Source organism: Canis aureus, chromosome 34, assembly GCF_053574225.1.
Source record: "Canis aureus isolate CA01 chromosome 34, VMU_Caureus_v.1.0, whole genome shotgun sequence".
Lineage (NCBI taxonomy): Eukaryota > Metazoa > Chordata > Mammalia > Carnivora > Canidae > Canis > Canis aureus.
The window spans coordinates 19,927,524-19,952,260 of record NC_135644.1 but is presented as its reverse complement, the minus strand read 5'-3'; the positions used below and the strand labels follow the sequence as shown (position 1 = coordinate 19,952,260).

The 24,737-nt window shown below is 40.3% G+C and overlaps 1 protein-coding gene across 3 annotated transcripts in view; it reads right to left on the bottom strand.

Moving 5' to 3' along the window:
* Positions 1-19,276, bottom strand: part of GALNT3 (polypeptide N-acetylgalactosaminyltransferase 3) — a 43,543-nt gene extending 24,267 nt beyond the window's left edge. The window contains exon 1 of one of the 3 annotated variants that reach the window (XR_013371855.1): positions 18,857-18,935. The gene's annotated coding sequence lies outside the window, so the exon portion shown is untranslated. Of the gene's footprint in view, positions 1-18,856; positions 18,936-19,174 lie in introns of those variants that run through there. The other 2 variants (XM_077883453.1, XM_077883452.1) reach the window with 2 other exon arrangements.
* Positions 19,277-24,737: the final 5,461 nt, after the last annotated feature.

The following is a 24,737-nucleotide window of genomic DNA, read 5'->3' as shown; positions in this document are numbered from 1 at the left end:
TAAAAAGCCAAGTTCTAAGATGGATTCTCTGGCCTTTAGTAAGACATTTTAAGCTAAATAAAACAGGCAGAACTTTAATAGTTAGTTCTATATACTATTCCTAATTGGAAAGATACATATATATATATGTATGGAATAAGCATTTTGACTTCAAAGAATAACTCAATTACAATGTATGTTGCTCATAAAAATGAGATTCCAATATTTCTGAGTTTTGGTTACCTTAAGAGCCTCATATAAGAATTAAAATGACATGGTAAGCTTTTTACATTATTTAAAGCCATAATATATAGTTTCAGAACCACCCAATTGCTGCTGTGTAATTTCTTGTTTACCAAACGTTGTCCTAGGCTCTGGCTACCAAATTAAAGATAGCTCTTGCTTTCAAGGACCAGAGACTAGTATGAAATATGGCATGTCGACATGCAACCACAAAACAGTGTGACATGTGCTGAGATGTAAGACTATGAAAGCAATACGGAAACTAAGGAAAAATCCCGGGGAAATTTTCCCAAAGATAACATCTGTGAGCAAAATTGAAAGATAAGCAATTTTTAGACAGGTGGACAAGAAAGCAGAGAAGAGAATGAATGATGGATACAAAGACATAAAAGCAAGACAAGACATGGGCAGTCCTTGAGTACAGCAGAAGTGGAAGATAGGACACAGCAGGAGGGGAAGCCAGGAAGTCAAAGACCAGCACACAAAGTGAGTTTGGAATCTGCCAATTTTGTTCTGAGTGGGAGGAACTGGATAATTTTTTTTAAAGATTTTTTTTTTAATTTTTAAAAGATTTTATTTATTTATTCATGAGAGACACACAGACAGAGGCAGAGACACAGGCAGAGGGAGAAGCAGGCTCCATGCAGGGAGCCTGATGTGGGACTCGATCCCGGGTCTCCAGGATCAGGCCCTGGGCTGAAGGTGGCGCTAAACCGCTGAACCACCTGGCCTGCCCGGAACTGGATAATTTTGAGGAAGAATCATAATCATATTTATGCTTTAGATAAATCACAGGCTCCTCAGTACCAGTAAAGGTGACCAAAGAAATGAAGAAAGTAGGAAGGATAGAGAGGACTAATTCAGGAGTCCAGGAAGTAGAATCAAACAGCACTTGGTGAGAGAAAGGAAAGAATGGGAAATGGGTGGCTACAGTGATGACATTAACAAAGGCAGGGAATATAGGAAGAAGAGTAGACTTGGAGTAGGAATTAAAGAGATAATTTGTTCACTTTGGGAAACAAATTTGAGGTGCTGCTAGGACTCTCAAGGTGAGTTCTCATGAGTAAAAAGATATATAGGACTGAAAATCACGGAAAAGCTCTGTGCCAGAGATGACTCTAGGGAGTCAGTCTTGGGGTACAGAAGAGTTCACCTGCAGTATATAATGGAGACCAGAGAAATAGCTACATTTAAGGGGTGACAGGAAAAAGGATAAACTGGAAAGAAAGATCAGGGAATATGAAAACAAAATCGAGGCAATCAAGGGAAAACAGGTTAATAGATAAAGCATCCATGTCAAGTGAATATAGATTTTACAGCTTGCAGTTTATCCTTGAAAGATGTTATTTATTTCACAGTTGGTTCATCTTTAAAAGTAAACTGCACTAGAGCTGGTCCAATGGGCTTTAGTGCAAAACCAGGAATGAACCCTGGCAGAGAATCCACTAGACTAGTTACAGTCATGCCTCGAAGATCTAGGTTTAGGATTTAGGGCACATTCAGACGAATAGGGCAACAATCTAATCTAAGAGGTTCTAGGGAGATAAGAACAGGCAATAGTTGAGGCTTCATAGGATAATGGTCACCTATGAAATACTATCTGATCACCTTTCTTTAACTACAGCTTGATAAATAGATATAAAATCAACCTATGTTCATCCTCCTTCCTATCCCTGAGTTGATCACCAAAAATCCCCTTCTCCAGTGCTTCTAGTGATACTGGATATCCTGAGCCGCCAAACGTAAGCTAGATCAGGAATTTGAGAAGGAATGAGCTGGTCTCCTTTGGACGTTTTAACAACACATAAAGCAAGAAAGGATCCAAGGAAAGTATAAAGGGAGATGACAGGACCAGTTACTTCTCTAACAGTGATGGTTTTCCCAAAACATTATATGCCAGAAATCATATTTGTGGGTAGGGTGGTAAATGAGAAAGAAGGATAGAACTAATGAGGCAGTTGGAAGAAAGTCTTTTGTTTTGGAATAAATTATAAACTAGAGAAGTTCTTCATCAATAAGGCAATAATCTATCATTGTGTGTTTGTCTATCTAAGGAAGCCACTCAATTAGTAGGTTTTAGTTTAGGATATCTCCAATGAAGGAGTAAAGGAAAACTCATGAAGGGCATACAGTATCTCCCTATTCATGGTTGTTTTTCTGGCACTTACCAGAATGTTGGTGACACAGTGAACACCCAAAAAATGTTTGTTGACTGGAAAAGGAAAGAATGATCAGGATTTCGCTTATTATTAGAAATAATAAACAATAATTCACTTTTGTTAAATGTTGACTAGGTCCCTGATACTTTAACATCACACAGATTCTCATTTAGTCTTCCAACAATCTTGTGAAGTCATTCCTATTTTCCTGACAAACAATGAGAGTCAAATAGATTAAGGGGCTTGGCCAATGCCATTCATTTAAGTGGAAGGTTCAAACTCAGGTCTGATCTAAATTACTAAGCTTTTAACTGAAGTTATCTGAAATAAGATCTTTAATAGTCAAGAATTGAGACTCTAAGGGGTGTCTGGGTGGCTTGGCAGGTTGACAGTTGACATGATTTCAGCTCAGGTTGTAATCTCAGGTCCTGCGGTTGAGTCCCACATCAGGCTCCACACTCAGAAGCGAGTCTGCTTGAGGATTCTCTCTCTCTCTGCCTCTCTCTCCCTCTGTCCTTAACCCCACTCAGCTCTCTCTAAAATAAATAAGTAGACCTTAAAAAAAAAAAAAAACTAACACTCTAAATGTAAAGAGATAAGGGAAAAACCTAAGGAAAGAACTACAAATAGCTTCATATCAGGTAAGGTTTTCTGGACAAATGAGTTAAAAAAAAAAAGAAAAGAAAAGAAAAAAAGAACACAACTCTTTTCAGAGCATATTTTTAGAAATAAAGATTGAAGATGAGATTGTAGATTTTAACAATAGAGTATCAAAAGATTGAGATCTTTTAGTGACAGAGTCTACTAAAGTAGGAACATGATGCTTTCCTCTCTTCATATTATTTCAAAAGGGAACAGTCGTCTTTTATTAATTGCTGATCACTTGAAGATTCCAACATAAATCTCCCAGGGACTTTTATGTGACTTTTTTATATGACTTTTTTGTCCTTTGCTGCTAATATGCAATATCAGGCTTCCATTAATGGAAATTACACTCAACATTAAGCGTCTCTATGAGTGGTCTTCAACTCTGGATACACATTAGCAGAAAGCTCTTTTAAAAGAGTGCCTTAGGCTTCCTTCCCCTCTAGAGAGTTTGATTTAACTGTTTGAGGGTCAGGGCCTTGGTCCTGTTTTTGTCATTATTTTAGGCTCTCCAGATAATTCTAAAGGGTAGCAAGTACTAAGAATTACACTGGTGTAGGTCATAAGACTTTGGGCAAATCAATACTAGCACCTCATAAGGAAAGGACTACATTTATCCAAAGGCAATCCCACTATTAATTTCTAATATTCCAAAGACAGGTTTTTCAAAATAGATTCTTGATAGAAAATGAGAAAAAGTTATTTTGACATGAAGAGATTAAATCCAAAGCAAGAATGACCCAAAGTTTCTTGAAAAGGCTTAGAGATTACTGCTGATATAAACGAGACACTGGTTCTACTGCAAATTAGTGTTGTAAAATAATTTTTTACATATTTTATTCCCATCAAAAAGATGGAAAAACACAAACTCTGAACAATAAAATACATAATCCAACACAATAAATGAATGGATTAAAGAAAACCAGGATTCTTAATTCCCATTGCTGGGAATAACATCATGTTCCTAGACCTCACTACTTACCAAATTTGAAGACCTATGTGAAAACAGCCAATGAAACAAAACAAATTTCTTCTAGAATCAACAACTTCCAATTAAACTCAGAAGTTTCAGAGATGAAAAAACAATAAATCAGCCCAACAGCAAATTCAAGATATAAAATGATTAGCAGATGACGGTCTTGTTCTTACTGAACTCTTTCTAAAGCTTTAAATATACCTATCTAAAATGGTCACTTGCTAATTATAGAACATCAGATTCATAGGAGATAGGAATACCATGAAATCTTTTTTAAAACTAGAAAAAAATAATTTAAATTCAAAGACCTTCTAAATTCTAAATTTCTAAAATTAGAAAAAAATTAAAATTCAGAAGCCCTCTGATCTTAAAAAATATCAATGTATATGGTACTTTACATGTAGATATTACAAAAGTGTATTAATAATAAATAAAAATATCCACAAAATGATATTTTAAAAGGCTAAAACCATATGCATGAGTCTAGCAATCTGAGACTGGGTTAAAATCGATGGATGATTATTGGGGCAAAAACATATTTCTATAGGAACAGAAAGAAGTAAAATACCACAAATTAAAATAACCTAACCACAAAGCTGTGGCTTCCACTTATGTGGACTATGGTTTCTCAAACTCTAGTGTGACAATGAATCACCTGAGGATGTTGTTTAAATGTAGATTCAAATGGGAAAAGATCAAGATAAGATCCATTTTTAGTGTCTGTTTGTTCCTTCCAGGTAAAAAAGACACACTGCAAAAACATTAGTTATTAGTTTAACTTAAAAATTCCAACTGAAGCAATCCTCCAAAGTAGAAAAGTAGTGAAAAGCAGAACATTTCATAACTGCACGTGAAAATAACATTTAATAAAAAAGAGGAAAGTAGTTCTTTCCATTTCTTATTCCTATATTTGTGACAATAAAATTTTACATCCTCAGGGATTCAGGGTCTAGTTCCAGGTGACTTTAACTGGCACAAAGCCTAATTGGTATATGAAACTTGCTTGCTATAGCATGAATTAAAACATGCTATAAAGAGTTAAGGGTAATCACAAAAATCTAAAGATTAGCAAAAATGTAGCATATATTGCAAATTAAGAAAAGGACAATATTGCAAAATTAATGTATATTGGATCATTGCCACACATTATCATCTAGATTTCCTAATCAAATTTTTAAAACAAAACAAGAATAAAAAAAAAAAAAAACTTGCCCTAATAATAAACTTTATGTGCTTGGGCAGAAATTCTATTAAATGCCCTCATCTGCTGGTTAGGGAAGGGAGGAGTGGCAGGAAGTCATTTTTGCTTGTATTCTTTGGTAAAATCAAATGTCATGGTGACTTGCTATTGCGGTTTGTTAGTTTTGATTATGCTTAAGTCCGTGTCTACATCCTCGCCAGCAATTCCTCTGAGCAGGAAGTAACTTGTGGATATATGACAGGTGACAAACATTGATGCAAAGCAAACCGCATGGAGATGGCTACATGCTGCCTCACAGGAGAAGGCAGACATATTCCAAAGATCTCAGCTAAAGACAAAGTATTGTTGTGCTGGCTGGCTGGAAAATGCCACCAGCAGACAACTAACTGCATGCAACTGTCATAGAGCAGGATTACTTTCTGAACAAAAGTGTGTCTCTTGGTTATATGACAAAAAGCCAGAGTTGACCTCCAACAAATCAGAGGCACAGGTTTTAATACAGAAAAGGGTGTGTGGTCAAGCATCCAAATTCTCAGCTAAACTTGGTCAAATAAGCATCTCCATTAACAATATTATCTTTGAAGGTGAAAGGTTATAGACAGGATCTTGATTTGTGGACCAGCCAATTCTATCTTTACAGTTTGGAGCAAACAAGTAATTATGGAACTACACTATCCTTTGTGGGGAGTGTAGGATGGTGGAGAAGGGGAGCTCACATACGTCTCCTGCTACTGTGAATAAATCTGCAGCTGTGAAAGTCTATATGATTATTTATGGCATATAGACAGTAGAGGAATTTTGAGGAGTAATTTGAGTAGTACCACAGATTACCCACTTAACTAGTACTTCCCCTGGGCAGAAGTACCAAATTTTAAAAGATTTGTCTGTCTGTTTACCTTGTAAACATAGTTGATGGCTCTTGGATTAGTAAAGAGACAGAAACTACATAGTGATTTGAAAAAGGAAAGTTTAATCTATTATTAAGAGAGGATTGGAGTAACAAGGAATTTGTTAGTGAGGGTAAAAGAGAATTCTAAATAACATAGTAGTAGATATAAGGGGTGACCACTACCCACAAGGCTGAGATGGGGGCCCAAGGAAGAACCCTCCCCTCGTCAGTGCTGAGATCCAGAGATCTCTACGGAGAGAGCACAGTGTCAGACCCCTGATGGTGCAAAAGTGACACAAGTGTATCACTAGTGAGACCTGCCAAAAAATCTGCCCTCTGGAGTCCCAGAAGAAGCCACTCAGAGATAAATGTCAAACACTGGAACTTGCTAGGTGCTGAAGATAACTGCTGGCTACTGGCTGCTGATGGCACCTGGAGCTAAGAAGCTTGTCCTCTGCAGGAGTCTAGTGCACTTTTATGTATAGCCTGGGTTGATATGGTGGCAGACTGGTGCCTGTGTTAAAATTTGGGCAAGTTACCTAGAAACCCAGTTTTGGGGGTCCCCAGTGTGCAGCACATGTATGAAGCTAAACAGAGTGCAGGGAGCGGTGACCAAGGCTAGGGAACTGGTCCATGATGTCTATGACTCCAGGTCAACACTACTGCTCAAGTCAAGCTCTGAAGAAAGTACAGGGTGGTGGCAGCTCTAGAAAAAGATGTGCTGTGCAGTTACCTGACACTAGGGAAAACTATGTAGAGGCTGAAAAGTAGAAGACAACTATGCCCAGAAAGAGCCTAACCAGAAAGTCACCCTGGAACCAGGAAAGGAAGCACCTTCTGCTTTCAGTGTCCTTCCAATGTCCCTCCATTATTACAGAGCAGAAGAGAATAAATTTGGAACTGAGAGACAATAAATTGATAAGCAGCACTGTCTACCTTTTCAGTTACTCAGTTTCCATCTGCACACTTTCTCACACATTTGAACTCCTGTACAATAGCAACAACTCCATATTCCACCTAACAAGATGCAAGCATCCTACTTACAGGTAAAGAGGAAACCTCAAAATGAGATGCAGAGTACTAACAGCCATTGTATCCATTACTGTGACAATGTGAATTACTTATCAAATTCTGTCACAATCCCACCTAATATTCTGTTACTTAAAGACTAGTAAACTTCATATCTAACAACTTCAATGTAATATTTTTTTTAAAAAAAGAAAGAAAATATTGCCTCAAAAAAAAAAAAGTATATTAAGTAGAGTGACAACTGAATGCCCAGATATGTTACTGAAGCCCTCCCGAATTTTTGTGATTCTCATTACCCTCTGGTTCGCAAATGCTTCACTAAAACATCTAAAGCACTTGCTACTTTCTGCTCATCAGATACAGTCAACATAATATTATCAACATAGTAAACCAATGTGATATTTTGTGGATGTTGGGATAATTAAGATTTCTAGGACAGGAGAACTGACCTGGCTCTTGGCCATGCTAGATAAAAGCAAATTGCCTTTGGTGCTCCTTGTAAATTGGTATGGAGAAAAAGCAATTAACCAAGTCAATAGCTACATACTAAATGCCAGAGGCTGTGTTGATTATATCAAGTAAAGATACCACATCTGGGTCGGTAAGCACATTTGGAATCATCCAATGATTAAGTTCGTAATAGTCCATTCATTCTCTAAGATTCATCCAACTTCTGCACAGGCCAAATAAGTGAGTTAAATGAGATGTAATAGGTATCTCAAGTCTTATTTCAAATCTGTGATGGTGGCACTGATCTCAACAACTCCCTTGGGGATACAGCATTATTTCTAATTTACTCTCTTAGAAGGAGGAAAAGTTCTAAGTTCTTCTACTTAGCTTTCCTATCACGATGGTCCTGAATCTATGACTTAGAAAACCAATATAGGGATTCTGCTAGTCATCCAGAATGTTGACTCCAATCATACATTAAGGAAATGGGGAAATAAGCACAGCGTAGACCTGCTGACATGTGGGCCCCCTGTGAGTCAGACTTGAGCTAAGATTCCATCTATTATCTAATTACTATAATTTCCCATTATGACTAGAGGGCCACAAAGTGTATTCTGGCTCCCTAGGAATTAGTAGGAAAGGTCTGAGTATTTTCCCCAAAGCATAGCCTCTCTAATAAATGGCTACATGTCCTTCTGGGGAAGGCTTCTGAGGAAGATTTGTGCAGCCTTCTCAAGACTAGGCCTCAACTTCAATCAAAGGTCTCTGGGCCTGTGAATTGACTTACATTTGGAAACTGGGTAAGAGGTAATGATGCTCAACTGTGGTAACTAAACCCAACGTTTTTGCCACCAGGCTTAGTGGTTTTTTTTCTGGTACATACACAAAGTGATACTGTGGTAGTACTCATCTATTTCATTCATCCCGTTTGAAAAACAATGCCTTCTGATTACATCTATGCCCCTGATTTCCATTATTGTATATATCCCTACTTTGTCTTTGGTGGTTAAATGTTGCCCCTTGTCTGCTACTGTAGCATCCCATCATCTCCACTGAAACCAGGGAAGCCTCACATTAGTGAGGCTTTTTTCTCAAAATCTTAGTAAAGGGAGTGTACTGGGGCTGTGTCGTGGAACATAACTGGAGGATGGGCATATAGGTTGCACACAGTAAGTTCAGTGAACATTCCTTTCATGAAGGAGTCCCAAAACTCACAAGTAATAAACAATTTCTATCCACTCATTCTCTCTCTTGAAGCCTCAGACTATTAGGGATAGGGGAATGTGGAAACAAATGAGTAAGACTGCTTGCTGCTCCATTGCTATCACTTTGCATTTCTACAGGCTTATCTACAATTTACGAGGTAATCATTCTCCACATCTCAGCTTCCATTCCTATCTTTAAAAGTGTCAGCAAACTTTCTATAAGTCGCTAAATAGTAAATAAGTTTTATTTTGTGGGCCGTATGAGTAGTTGTGCAACTACTCAATTCTCTTTTTGTTGTGCAAAAGCAATCATACACAATACACAAACAAATGGGCAAAGCTAATTCCAATAAAATTTTGTTTACAAAAACAGGTCAGGGATAGAATTTGGGCCAAGGGCTGTTGTTTGCCAAGCCTTGGTCTAGAAATCCAAAAAAGCTTCAGGCTGAGCATTTACATTATTTCCCTGTACTTACCCAGTCTCCATTAGCTTCCACTTCCCAGATGTAAAAGAATCAAATAGTCCACAAATCCACATTATTAAAAAAAAAAAATTAGGCATAAAAGCAATGTCTGTCTTAAGATTAGACTATATTTACACCTATTTCGAAATTACAGACTATCCCTCCACTTATCTAGTCACCACCTGAAATTCCTGCATTACACACCCCTCATGGGTAAAGCATGAAAAAGTCTTATTAACACATTTCAGTTGGAAATAAACCAGGGTCAGACTAAACTTTAATTCTTCTCAAAAGCCAACGTCAAGACCATTCATAGACAATTACCACACACTGAGACCCATGAGAATGCTGAATGCAAAGCTCCATACAGGGAAGGAAGGGAGGGGTACCTAATTCTGTGGTATTTGTACTTACTTTAGGCAAAGGGGAGAGGCCCTGAGAGATCTTAAGGTGATGACCTAATCTCACATCTGAAATTTAAAATGGTTATTCTTGAAGCTGTGCTGAATATGGATTTGGGGGCAGTTGGTGGGGTGGGGTGGGGGTAGGCAGTCAAAAAGAAGACTGAAGGGGATAAAAGACTATTAAAGTAATCCAGGTGAGAGATTGAGTAGAAGGGGTGTGGAGACTTGGGAAGAGATCTGGGAGTTAGCGTTAGCTGAATTCAGCAAATGAATCGATGAGGAGGCTGGGAACTTTGTTAAATTGTTAAGTGTGCAAAGATGAGTTCTTGACTTGTTGAAAAAGACCAGCTAATGAGTGCTCTGTTCTAGATTATCTGCAGAGGAGGACCTAGAGCTAAAAAGCAGGTCATGAGGCCATGAATGCTAAAAGAGGTAATGATAGAAGGCAAAGGGTATAAGGAGATTGATGAGCCTTGAAAAGCAGCAAGTCTTAACCAGTTCAGAAAGATGGGTCAAATCTGAAAAAACAAAGGTCATGGTCAAAAAGCTCAAGTAACACAAAGAAAATAATAATTTTAATGGAATATTCCTCAGCCATTAGAAATGACAAATACCCACTATTTGCTTCAACGTGGATGGAACTGGAGGGTATTATGCTGAGTGAAATGAGTCAATTGGAGAAAGACAAACATTATATGTTCTCATTCATTCGGGGAATATAAATAATAGTGAAAGGGAATAGAAGGGAAGGGAGAAGGAATGGGTAGGAAATATCAGAAAGGGAGACAGAACACAGAGACTCCTAACTCTGGGAAATGAACTAGGGGTGGTGGAAGGGGAGGAGGTCCACCAGCAACTGGGTGGCGGGCACTGAGGGGGGCACTTGACGGGATGAGCACTGGGTGTTATTCGGTATGTTGGCAAATTGAACACCAATAAAAAATAAATTTATTATTAAAAAAAGAAAGAAAATAATAATTTGCATCAGAAACCTTTCAGTTCAGAAATCTGAACTATTAACTGTCCCCCAAAAGGACCCGCTTTGCCATCAGGTATTTAGTACCAGGTGTTCTTTCATCCTTACCCCTATCCATCTGACTCAGAATTATCAAACTCACAAGATATCACACTACTTGCCTCCATCAATGTATCAATCGGTGTGAGGATAACTTCTAGAAATTTATCTCACAGATATGCTATTATGCTAGTAGAATGATAACCTGTAAGTCTACACAGTAAAGCATCATTTAACATCAAAATGCTGGAACAACCGCCAACTCTACCAATAGGAAAATAAGTTACAATAGATAAATTATGATAGAGTCATATGATGGAATATTATGCCAAATTAAAAACAAATAAGGTACTTTATATGCTGATATGAGGTTTTTTCCACAATAAGTTAAATTTTAAAAAAGGATTCATCTGCATTCTTATGTATGTATTTATATACATTACATTATACATAAATTACATACATAAGAATGCAGATGAATCCTGCATATATGAATATGAATATATATATATTCATAAAATGTAAGCACTGTTTTCTCACAGGGAAGAAAACCAGGTGTCAGAGGGCAACAGCAAAAGGAAGACGTATCATATACAGCTCCTTACTTTTTTAAGATTTTGGAGCATGTGGATAGAGTAACTATCTAAAAAATACGCTGGAAAAAATTGAAAGTGGAATAAAGATTTTCTGACAGATATCTCAAATTTCTTAATTTCATTCATTATTTCTCAAGAAGCTACTGGGGAATGTATTTGATCCTCATGAGAAAGTAAATAAACAACAAAATCATCATATTTAGGAAATAGGGACTCCAACAGAAATGTCAGCAAAGAAAAATCCCAAACAATTGCTATGGAACAGGTCTAGAAACAATAGCCCAAACTGGAACAAGAGGACAGAGAGCTTCAGAAGAAACCAGTAAATCGGTGTGATTATGTGGGAAAATCATACTGAGAAGATGTGGGAGTATACAGAAATAGAAATGGATATGTGGAAAAACCAAGCAATTTTTTCTTAAATGAATTATTAACTCCATGATTAAAACAATTTTACTCAGACTCAACGATACACATTATTGCAAAGGGCAAATACTGGAAGAAACTCCTAAAAAAGGTTAAAGTTGTTTCTGGAGGCAGCAGGACTGGGGGAGATGAGAGGTGACTGGATTTAGTTGCTGTTGCCATTGTGAGCCTTTTAATAATTCTAATTTTATTTACATATAAGCAGGATAGGAGTACAGGATTTGGAATCAGACAGCTTGGATTTGAAGACTGGCTCTGACATTGCACTGGCCTCATAGATAGTGGTAAATTACTTAATTTCTCAATTTTCCTGTCTCTATAATAGGGAGAAAAATAGCATGTACCTCATTGAGTGACTTTGAAGATTAAATGTGTAATTCATATAAATTGCTTAAAATATGCCTGGCACATAAGTGCTCAATAGTAAAATCATAAATAAGGGCTAATACTTACTAGGACAACAAATATTAACTTCTGTTCCTTGATAAAAATATAAAGGTATTAATCACTAAGATCTAATTTTTAAAATATAAGCCACATATTAAAATATGCTCCTTCTGTGAGAAATCTCACAAAGTTGATACTCCCAGGTACTAAGTGGGACTTAATTTCTTGAGACTACAGTCTTCACTGTAATCCATAGTTGGGGTGGGGAGTGGGGGTGCAGGGGAAGACTGGTGAAATATTCTACTTAGTGCTGGAAAGGGGGAGCTCAAACTGGAATCTGAAGGGTGAGCTTTGGCTAGATAGGCCAAAGGAGGAGGGAAGAGCGTTCCAGGCAGGGATGATGACACTTGAAAAGACAGAGGCAGGAGGAACATGACATGCAGTGTGTGCACTACACAGGAGCTAAATGGTGGTGCCAGGCCTTTAGGCTGAGTCAAGCAGCTTGCCTTATCCTAAGGCAATAAAGGGCTTTAAGTAGTTTTGAATGTTTTGAAAAAAAAAATCCCTCTAGGTACAGCATAGGGAACTAACCAAGAAGTATTCAGATAATCAGGAGGGAGGCATTCGCAAAAATCCAGGCAAGAGATGATGGTAGTGACAGGAATGGAGAAAAGTAGATGGATTTGAAAAATATTTATGTTAAGAGGTAAAACTGACAGATGCCTTTTTTTTTTTTTTTGGTCTAGTCTGATTATATTATTTAAGTAAAAGCTGTCCCCCTTAACTTCTCACCAATAGCAATATACTCAGTTGTAAAACATTTATAAACAGAAACTAAGATTTCAATCACAAAGTTAACTCCAGTAATAAATGGTAAAACTCAGATCTTGGAACAAAACCAGAAGGCACAAAAATAACAGAATTCAAAAGAATAAGATGGAGATAACAGCAATCTAAATTAAATAGACTAATTAAGTACATGAAACAAGTTTCCTAATTCCTCAATTTCTGTGGTTGCTGCCCATAAAAAAAAAAGACTATACTGACTGCCCAGTGTCTCCCCGTGCTATTTTCACCCCAATATTTTTACTCCACAATAGGCTTAGAGGAAAGAGAAATATTCCATGTTTTGTAAATATCTAAAAGTGATGTGTGTATACACAAGCACAAAAGCAGACTATATTAAATCATATATGTAAAGTTCATGATAGAAGTATGCATAGGACGTCGCCCCCCAGCTCAGGTGTATGTGGAGGTGTGTGTGGGTTGGGGTGGGGGGAGGTATGCAGTTTCCTAAGTGACGTAAGATCTCAACTGAGTCTTAAGAACCAGAAGAGTTCTAGAGATACAGATAAAAAGTAAGGTATCTCAGCAGTGGAAAGTAACAAAAGCACATAGGAGGAAACAATGAAATCCGTTGTTGGAACATAAAATTTTGGTTTACAGAGTAAAACCATAATTAAGCAAGGGCCAGTTTCTGTGGTACCATTTTAAGGACCATGGGTTCTATCCTGAACTACGTGAAGTTATTAAAAGACTTAAGCATAGTAGAGAGAAATACAAGTTTATATTTTTAGCTGAGGGGTTCTGCTGAGGATGGATTTGAGCTTAACACCATCTGGTGAGATATCAGGTAGCAGGTGGCTATGGCACCCCAGTTAGGAGTTCATGAGATCCTGAACTAGAACAGAAGTAGGAGAATTTGAGAGGGGGGGAAAGGGCAGAAGATATTAACAGATTCAGTCATCTAAAAGTTGTGGAGGTTAAGAGAGTAAAAAATCACCTCTGGATTTCTGCCATGACCCCTGGATAGTGGTGCAGATCCATAACCCATTCTCCAAAATACCTGGAACCAAAATGTCTTAAAATTCAGAATATTTTGAAAAATAGAATAAAGCAAAATTCAGAGTATTTTTGGATATTAGGAAGGAGATATGGTTTGCATACCCAATAAAAGAGTATGCCCCCAGCAGTGCCTGGAACAGTACCATGTAATCAAATATCATAGTATATCTGCAGCAAGACACATCCCACCAAGTGGAATAGATGATAAATAGCTGACAATGCATTTAGGTTTTGTAGAAAGTTGAGTTCAAGTTTTACTGACAAATGAGTTACCAAAAACATTTTGGTTTTCAGAGATTTTGGAGGGGGGGTGGTTGGGGATTGTGGATAAGAAATGTTAAATGTAGTAATACCTATAAATAAAATATAGGAAGTAAAACAGGTTGTTTTTGTCTTTGACGGGGTGAAGGTTCTTATTTACCTCGTGTATAATCTCAGATAATTATGACCTCTTAAAAATGTCCGGCGGGCAATGGTATAGATGAACGAACTAGTTGGGACAGTTTGAAACTAAAACAATTACAGGGAAAATGTATACTCAGGGAAGTATTCTCCACTTAGTGCCAAAAATATGAGCCCAACTCAGAGAATGACTCAAGGAAACTTCATCTGTCAATAGCCACTAATGACCTAGAATTTAGAGTCCCACTTGTCTCTGCTTTACCACATAAATTAATGCATTTCGGTCTTTTGCCATTACTGGCATTGATTTGAATTCAATGTTGCTATTAGCAGTACATTAATTGTGTTAAAATCACCCGAATTATATAAAATGAATTATTCTGATATTAACTAGATGCATAATTAAGTGACTGAAAATATGTCCTTCTCAATCAGATTTTCTAACCATAAAAGATCTGTCATAACAAATACATTTTTTCGACACTTTATGAACCAGAGAACTGAATATGTTCTGAAGATGATTTCGGCCTAGATCATTTCCAAAATATTAAATATACTACTTTTCTTTTGGAGGAAAATTCCTTCTATCAGGAGTTAAAATTAAAAGCTTCTATGGAAAGTTTAGTCATCCTATCAGAATTTCCAAGCCTGTATCCCTACAGGTCACTTAGGAACCTAATCCAATCTCTCAATCTCCCAATCTAGTCATTTTAGGGGTTAGAGGTCTGATTCCTAGAGTTTGTCTCTTATAACTGTTTCGTAGTAAACAAACAAACAAAAATTAACAGACTACAAACCAAGAATAAACTGGATGTTTACTCTAACAGTTTTTTTTAACACTCCATCTAGCACTATTAATATGCCATAAAATTTAGAATTTAGAATAGAGCTGAAGATAATTATTTTTCTCTTACAAACTTGACAATTGTTACCATCAATATCCCTTCAGGAAAACCCTTCCAGTTTTTCCTGTCCCCAAAACATACTACAGTATACTTTCAGTATACATTTAAAATACAATAATGTACAGTGAGGTTTCACTGTACATTCCTATGTTTGATAAATTTAGTCTAACACCAACTCCTAGAGTCTCAAGCCCCCCAAGAAACGTTTAATGAGGATTACAATATAATTATATATTTTTAAAAATGTACAGCTTGCTTTTCTTTCTTTCAAGTATGTGTGTGTGTGTGTATGACACAGCACACCAAGAGAAAAATCAGCCTTCAAAATGCACATCCAATAGGATGCCATTATTTGCATTATAGGTTCCAGCCCATTTGTGGTCATAGAAAAATCAATCCAGTGTGACGAGACCAGTATTTTTTAAATAATAGAGAAAATCCACATTGTGAGGTTAAATATTGTTTTGTGAGCCTTGTTTCATATATATATATATATACACACACACACACACATAGAGTGTACTGCATTGAAGGTTAGAATATATTTCTTATTGAAGACTGCAGTCCAAAGAGAAGTTTTAAAAATACTAATGTTGAAGAACTGTGCTCTCCAGCCAAAAATCTAGAGTGTTGCCAATGGAGGAATGACCCTGGGCTGCTGCCTCATAAAATATATTTTAGGCCAATACAATAAAAGATCAGAAGACTAAATTATATTGTCCGTGTTGACTCAAAAAACTAACTGTGGCTCTGAAATACCAAGAATGGATTAAACATCTCAATCCACATGGCATCTTCAATACACATGTGATCTACAATAAGAGAAGAATGACATTCTCACTCATTCTCCCTGGAGTCAGGCATCATCTGGACAAATAGAAATTAGGGCAAATCAGAGCTGGACAAAGAACAACAGACTATTTTGTACTCACAAAGGCCTTACACACTCTATGAAAGACAAAAAGATAAACATCTTATGATAAGTGGGATTAAGGGTGGTGAGATAACATGAGCCTTGAGTCAAGTCTCTGGAAATAATAATGCCATGTCTACCACTAACTTGCTGGGTGAACTGAAGTTAGAATACCTCTCTCAGCTTTGGTTTAATCACAAACTGTATGGACTGACTGAATATCCAAAGTGAGAAAGAAATCCTGATGATGCTAGGGTAAGAGAAGATTCTTGATTTAAGGCCTCATTACCTTAATCTAGGAAAGTTTTTTTTTTTTTTTTCATTTTACAAATAGTTTAACTGAGGCACACTGTTACACTAGCTAATGCAAACATGTTACATTTCTCCTTTAAGAGTAAAGGTAGTCTAATATCTGGCTCAATAATCAATGGAAGTTTAATACTCTAGATTTGAGGTGCAACATCTACATCTAATTTTTAAAATAGTATTTAACATATGTTCTTTCTCTGTATGGAGAGAAGATTAGGAGGGCCAGCCAGGGCCTTTGGACAAAAGCAGAAGCCACTGCTTGAAAATATCATAATTATATCCTGTTTGTGTGGTTGACTTTTTACCTTTAACTGCACGTTAAAAAAACTAACTAAAAGAGAGAGAGGGACGTCTGGGCGCTTAGCGTTTGAGCGTCTGCCTTTGGCTCAGGGTGTGATCCTGGGATCTGGGATCAGGTCCCACATTGGGCTCCTTGTATGGAGCCTGCTTCTCCCTCTGCCTGTGTCTCTGCCTCTCTCTTTCTCTCTGTGTCTCTCATGAATAAATAAAATCTTTTAAAAAAATAAAATAAAATACGAGAGAGAGAGAGAGAGGCAAACCATAAGAGACTCCTAACTATGGGAAATAAATTGAGGATTGCTAGTGGGTGGGGGGATGGGGTAACGTGTGATGGGCGTTAAGGAGAACACTTGATGGAATAAGCACTGGATGGTATACACAACTGATGAATCACTGAACTCTATCTCTGAAACTAAATAATACAACATATGTTAAATAAATTGAATTTAAATTTAAAATTTAATAAAAACAACAACAATGAACTATAGGAATTGCCAAGGCATTTTGTTAAGAGTGCAATTTAAAATATATTTTTAAAAACCAGCAAAGATAGAAGTAAGCAAATGCAGACACTGGAATTGCCATTTATTATTAGAAACCTCTGTAAAAATGCTATAGTTAAAGCAATATAAAAAGAAAGATGCTTGGTACAAATAAACTGTTCGGAATGCTCAACATGTATGATAGACTTCAGATATTAAAAGTAAAAGTTAAATTTAAAGAATTCTAATTGTAGGGTATGACTTAAGCCTCATGTCTTTTAGCCACAGACTCAAAGAAAATGTATACAGCACAAGGGGCAACAGCGTTCCTCACAACCAGAAAATGCAGCAACTTTCTTATTTTTTAACAATGGATTTTTGAATCTAACTGTCTTCATTGTATAACTTTCATAGCACATAATGCTGGCTTAATAACACTTTCTAAAAATCAGAAGAATCGTTAACTCCATGGGGTTCTAAAAACAGCAACAGCTCTCTGATGAGTTTGAAGCCAAGTGTCTCTGAGGAGTCACGGGAGAAGGAAATAAAAGAGGAAGGTAAGCACCGTTTTCACCCTCAAGTCTTAAGCTTCAGAAAAGCCTAATTAGGCCGGGAAAGGAATTTGGGCCTGGCACACCCAGGTTCAGTGGTGGCAGGATCCCGAAACAAAGTTTCTCTGGACCTTTGCGTCCTATGCGCCGGCAACGCAGCCCGCGACACCCGGTCCCTAAGTCAACAGGTCCTCACGGAGGCGGCGCGGCGGGTGAGCGGCAGCTGCAGCCTCCATCAGGCCCGCGGGGCTGCCCTGGCTTAGGGAGCGCACCCGGAAAAGTGAGGCCCGGGGGGGGGGGGGGAGGAGAGACGGGGGGAGGGAGGGAGGTCCGCGTCCCGACCGCAGGGCGCTTTCCAAACCACTCGGAAACCATTTAAAGGGCTCGGCGGCGGGCGGCTTCCAGCCCAGGACTGTCTGGGGTCCGGCTGGGAAAGCTGCCTGGCAAAGCCCTGCCCTTTCCCGTCGCGGGCCTGTCCCCCCGCCCGCACCCCACTCCACCACCACCCGGCACCGGGGCGGGAGCAGCCCGGCCACCTGCTGGCCCCCGTGGAAACGCGGCCGTCCGGCGCCTGGCCCAGCCCCCGGCACCCCCCAGTCCCCCCGGTCCCCCACACCCCCGAGCCCCTCCAGCCCCCGACGCCCCCCAGTCCCCCAGCTCCCCCAGTCGCCCAGCGCCCCCTGTCCTCCAGCCCTCCAGTCCCCCAGCTCCCCAGCTCCCCAGCCCTCCAGTCCCCCACGCCCCCAGTCGCCCAGCCCCCCAACCTCCAGCTGCCCAGCCCCCAGCCCTCCAGCCTCCCCAGTCCCCCCAGCCCCCCACGCCCCCCAGCCTCCCCGCCCTCCCAGCCCCCCTCAGCCCCCCCAGCCCCCACTCTCCCAGGGGCCAGCTGCGGGCCACCAGGGCTTGGACCCCGGCCGCTCCCGGGAGCCAGGGCTCCCCCCCGCCCCCGGAGCGCCACCTGCCCCGGCTCGGCGGAGGGGCAACCGAAACCCCGCTCTCGAGACCCCCTCCAACCGGCCTCGGCGCCCGCCCCGCCGCCGCCCCGACGCCGCCCCGGGCCCGCCGGGACCCGCCCGCTCACCTGGCGGCAGCGCTCGGCCGGCGGGAGGCAGCGGCCGGCGGGGCGCGGGGCGGGGCGGGGCGGGCGGGCGCCAGGTGCAGGTGGGCGGCCGCGCCCCCGGCGGGTTGCCGTCCTACGGTCGCCGCTCGCCCGCTCCGCCGCCGCCGCCGCCGCCTTCCCGCTGGGCCGCCCGCGCTGCCGGGAGAGGCCGAGGCGAGGCTGCGCTTCCTCGGCGGGTCTCCCAGGTGAGCTCCCCGCGGCGACGTCGGCAGGGCCGAGGGCCCCGTCCCGCGCCTGCGCGCCAGCCGCCCGCCCCGCCCCGCCCCGCCGCTGCCCTACCTGAGCGCCCAGGTGAGGCCGCCCGGCGCGCGGCGCGGAAGCCGTCCGGGCGGAGCGCGGCCGCCACCGCCGCCTGCCGGGCGCACGCCTCGCCGGCCTCCCCGGGCGGGGGCACCTGGGCGCCGGCGGCCGAGGCGAGCTCGGGCTCACGCTCCCCGGCCCGCCCGTGCGGTCCGCGCGAGGGCGGGGCTGCGCCGCCCGGATCCCGGGGCGCCCGGGGCCCCCGAGGAGCCGCTCATGTCGGGGCCGCGCGCTCCCTCGGGGGGGGGGGGGGGCTCGCCCGCGGGTCAGGCCCCGCGCCGTTGGCCGCGCTTCCTCCCCGGGCCCGGCCCAGATTTCATCACTTGACTCGGTGGTTTCCGCCGGTGCGAGCGCCCGCTCTGCCGGGGGCGCCTCACGTCCGAAGGAGGCGCCGCCCCCTCCCGGGAGCCCGCGGCGCCGCGCGGAGCCCTGGAACCGGCCCGAGCGCCACGCGGGGGAGGCGATGGGCCGCGGGGCCGCTGTCCTCGCTGGCGCGCGCGCTCGCGTCCAGAGCGGTTCCCCTGCTGCGGGGGGGCCGCACCGCCGGCGTCTGCGGGGAGGGGCTGCAGAGCCCGGGGCGACACACGGGGGCCTGCCACTGTGCCTCAACACAGAACTTGTTTTTAAAAACAGCATTTCTCTCCCCCCCCCACCCCATGATGGTTGCAACTCTGTTTGAGCCTTCCTGCGGCTGTTGGGAGACGCACGGACACCCCCAAAAGCAGGACCTAAGAAAAATGCCCTTCCTATAAACTCGTTCACTATTTTGGCCGGATCTTCAGTGTACACAGGAATATAAATAGAAAAGCAGCCGAGAACGTTTCAGTAGTATGCTTAATGACACGGTGGCAGGTTTTTCTGTAAAGTGTAGCTGTGGTCTTCCTCCTGCATTTTGACACATACACTTAGGGTTTTCCTCTTATTGGTGTGTTAGTGTTATGTGTGACCTAAAATTAAAATCTAGAAATACTGGTTAGTATGATGTCAATAGGTGTAACTTTAGGACTTGGCTAGTCTGAAATTGGTTTTAGCCTCTACAGTACTTTTTTTCTTTTTTAAAGATTTTATTCATTTATTTGAGAGAGCGAGAGAGAGCACAAGTGGAGGGGAGAGGCAGAGAGAGAGACAGACAGACAGACTTGTGCTGAGCAGGGATCCTGATGCAGTGCTCTATCTGGGACCCTGAGATCATGACCTGAGCCAAAGTCAACCACTTAACTTACTGAGCCACCCAGGTGTGCCCCATTCACAGGCCTATTTCATACCACACCTATTTAAAACTTTGGTTAGTTGTTTGCATCATAATTGTTTTCCAAGCATCAAGGAAACTTTTTGTGTTTGAGACATTTTAATATCATTACCTACAAGCAATTTTTAACCTTTCCCTCTCCCTCCACAAAAAAAGTTCAGGAGCTACTTATATGTACGACCAGACTGACTTGATAATCTTTGTCCTTAGGTCCAGAGCTGAAAATATCACCTACCAAAATCCACCCCCACCCGTTCTTTTTGAGGTTCTGCAACTTCCTTTGTTGTTTGCCTCTAGATGAAGATTAGAGTCTCAGTCTTTGGGAAATTGGAGAGAAATCCTAAATGTATAACCTCAGAGACTCTATCCCTTGTCTTGCATCACCCATCGCTGAATGAGGCAGGAACCAAAGACTGTCAGAGTTTTGAGGTACCACCAGACAAAGAACAACAATTTTCTCTGACAAGAGCCGACCGAACAAATGGATATAGAATAGCAATTTGAAATCCAAGGACTGAGATTCATTGACATCAAGACAAGTAAAGTCAAATAATAACTAGAGAAAGAAGCTAGGGCAGACCTACAAAAAGAGAGAGCAAGAAAATGGGACCAAAATGCTGCATGAGAGGTGAAAAAAAGAACAGAGCAAATATAAAAATCAGAAGTTACTAAAAATTGACTGCCAGTTTTACAATAGAAACAGATAATTTAAACAAGGAAAGCAGTATTTTTGGGTTTGGCATACCTACCAGCATTACATGTACTATTTCATTTCATTTTGAAAGCAAAGTCTTAAAATTAATGAAACTTTTTTTACTTAATAATAAAATTAAAATGCCGCAGGCCCAGAAGAAAAGTGTTATGTTGCAATGTTTAATGCTCTAAATCCAATGAGATAAAGTATCATCTTATTCAAGATTATAAAATAAAGCATTTGCGTTATAAAGGAGAAGTTAGTATTTGTTTATAAAATAAAACCCAGGAGACTTAGTGTAGACATGCTTCTCAGAAACAAGCTTATTTTTAATACTGCATGTTTGACATGTAATGGCAGTTAAAATAGAAAATTAAGATTTCACACAGGAAAGAAGAAACATATCTATCTACACATGGAGAAAGAAAGAGAGAGAGGGGGAGAGGGAAGTAGCCATAAAATGCTTATTTATGTAGATTTAAAATAATATTCACTGCTTAATAAGTTTTGTTAGCATTTTAATTAATGCCAAGACCAGCATCGAACCCTTAGTAGGTACTGAGTAAATATTTGTTAAGGTAATAAATTGATTAATTAAATATCATGAGAAAACCATTATGCATAATGTCTTATGCCAAATCCAAATCCAAAGAATGGTTTAACCAAGCAGTACGGAGAAAGGATCTAAAGCAAGTAAGAGTAATAGAATTTGAAGGACAAGCGTCTAATAACAATCACTATCAGTTATCAGGTACTGATGTTTCAAAATGTACTATGCGAAGCACCAAGTTACTTTACTTTTGGGCTTAAATTTCCTCTTCCTCAAAATAAAATACTGGTACAAGGTGATCACCAAGTTCCTTTACACACTGACTCATATGAATTCCACGATAAGATAATGGTCATGCAAAAAAAAAAAAAATCCTCTGGATATAGGAATAACAACTAATGGAAAACAAAGACGAAGGAATGGGAATTACTTAACAGAGGTAGAAATTTTAGTTCATAAAATTATAATATATAACTAGTAAAATTATTCAGATTCATTAAGTTTAATTTGAAATGTCTTTTGTTTGTTAATTGTTTAAATTGTTGATGACCCAGGGCTTAGCAACTTTAGCTTGAAACCTACTGCCTGCCTGGTTTAGCCTTTAAAAACAATTCTTATGTGGAAACTGGAGTCTCCAGTCAGATCTCAAAGTCAATTTGAGAGTCTTGGCTCCAAGACTAAACAGATTGAAATGATTTCTACTAAAAGAATTGAAAGGCTATTGATTTAAAAGGAGAGTAGTGCTGGTATCATAGTGAAGAGCCACAAATATGTGGGTATTTTTTTATAACGATTCAGCATAATTCTACATTGTGTTTAAAATATTATGAGTTAAACCAGTGAAAACATGAATAGATTATTTTTAGTATGAACTTTTTTAGACAGTGTCTTGTGTGAAGATTGCTTATGAGGGTTTCCCCCTCCTAAGAATATCAACGGAACAACCATCTGGTACTTTCAAAGAGGTACAGATTTCTATGAGGGCGCTTACTGACAAAATGCAACAGAACAATGTCTTGTTAATCTTGTATCTTTAATGCTTGGCGCATAGTAGGTGCTCAATAAATATTTGATGGAATGGATTGAGCGCAGAGTTTCAAGCTTTTAAGCATTAGCATAAGAGCAAAAAGAAATACCATGCTGAGTCAGGCTAATATTCAATCCAGCTAGCTCTAAATTCTTACTGTGGCATCAAAGGATTTTTTCTGGGAAAAGATAGTGATCGTCCTGCATGACGTTGACCCCAGATATATACTCCAGGTGTCCCTGACTCACTCTTTCCTAAATGGATATTTTTCTGTAAAATGACTTTTTAAATCGTAAGTCAATTCATATTTATTTTAGAAAAATCAAGACAAATAAAAGGAATCAGTTGGAAACACCCCAAATTCCTCCCATGTAGATGAATCAGTGCTAACTACCAGACCCGTTTCTACTGTTTATCTCTCCAGATACTTTTGAAAAACTAGGGAGAGTGGAATGGAAGATACCGAGGGAGACAGAAACATGTTTTTAAAATAAAAACTAGGTCATATTGGGATCTTGTTTGTAGCCAGAGTTTTCTACCTAACCAATCTTCCCATGTCAATGAATTCGTTGTTTACAGCATTGTTTTTAATTATTGCGTGGTTTCTTTTTTGTATGAATGAATTTAACCAGTTACTTAATGGACAATGAAGATTGTTTTCAAATTTTGCTGTTGGAAAACAGTGCAGTGGTGCTCACATTCTTTAGTGCTCACTATCTTCATCTCTTGAAAGATTTATAATACTTTTCTTCTGACTTTATTAAGCCACTTTGTATCAGCCACCCAAGATCCTAAACAATGATGATATTAGGGGAATCACAGCAGAAAGGCAAATCATCAAAATATATTAATGATTTAGCACTTCCTATTTGTAAAAATATTAATCCTAGTTACCAAAACTTTATGTAAAGCATGCTTATTATAATTAAAAACTTATTGGAAGGACACCTGACTGGTTTAGTCATAAGAGCATGAGACTCTTGATCTTGGGTGGTGACTTTGAGCTCCACGTAGGACATTGAGATTACTTAAATAAATATTTAAAAAAAAAACGTCATCATTTTAGAAATGGGGAAGTAGAGTGTGCCCTTAACATGGAAAAGCCAACTCCCTTACCTTCTCCTGATGATAGCATACTCAGCTTCCCATCTCTGAAAAATCTGTGTGTCTCTCTTAACTTCTCCTAATTCCCTCCTGCCCAGTTGAAGGCCCTAGTCTCTTATGGAACTCCTAGGTCAGCCCAAATCACCTTGGTGTTTCTTCATTCCAGTGCCGTGGCATAAAGTAAACTTTCCTCTTCCCTTGGTCCTTGCCTTCTCCTTAATCCAATATCAGGAAGGGGGAATTGTGAAGAGACACTACCTGAGCATGATATCATTTGTTGCCAAACAAGTTATGATAATTTGTTAAATAATTTAAGTCACATTATTCTTTTAGCATAATAGCTCTAAGGTATCAGACCAAAAGAGAGAGCATTGTTGTGACTGAAAGAGAGAAGTATTGATTTTTAATGCATATTACAAAGGGAATTTTGAAAGAAATTATATTTTTTCAGTGTCTTTGATTTTTTTAAGATGTATTTATTTATTTTAGTGAGAGAGAGAGAGAGCAGGGGAAGGGGCAGAGGGAGAGGGAGAGAATCTCAAGCAGACCCCCCGCTGAGTTTGGAGCCTGATGCCAGGCTTGATTTCACAACCCTGTGATCATGCCCTGAGCTGAAATCAAGAGCTGGATGCTCAACCAACTAAGCCATCCAGGCACCCCTTTGTGTCTTTGATTTTTAATTTATTAACAGAAAAGTAATTTGCTGCCCAAGATAATATCTTATCACCATACCTGCTTCTCTACATCTTTAAAAATTTGAGAGAGAAAGAGAGCATGCACATGCTCTGTGAGTGAGTGAGGGGAGGGGCAGAGAGAGAGGGAGAGAATCTCCAGCAGATTCCCCTCTGACTGTGGAGCCAGACCTGGGGCTTGATCCTACCCCTTGAGATCATGACCTGAGCCGAAGTCAAGAGTCCA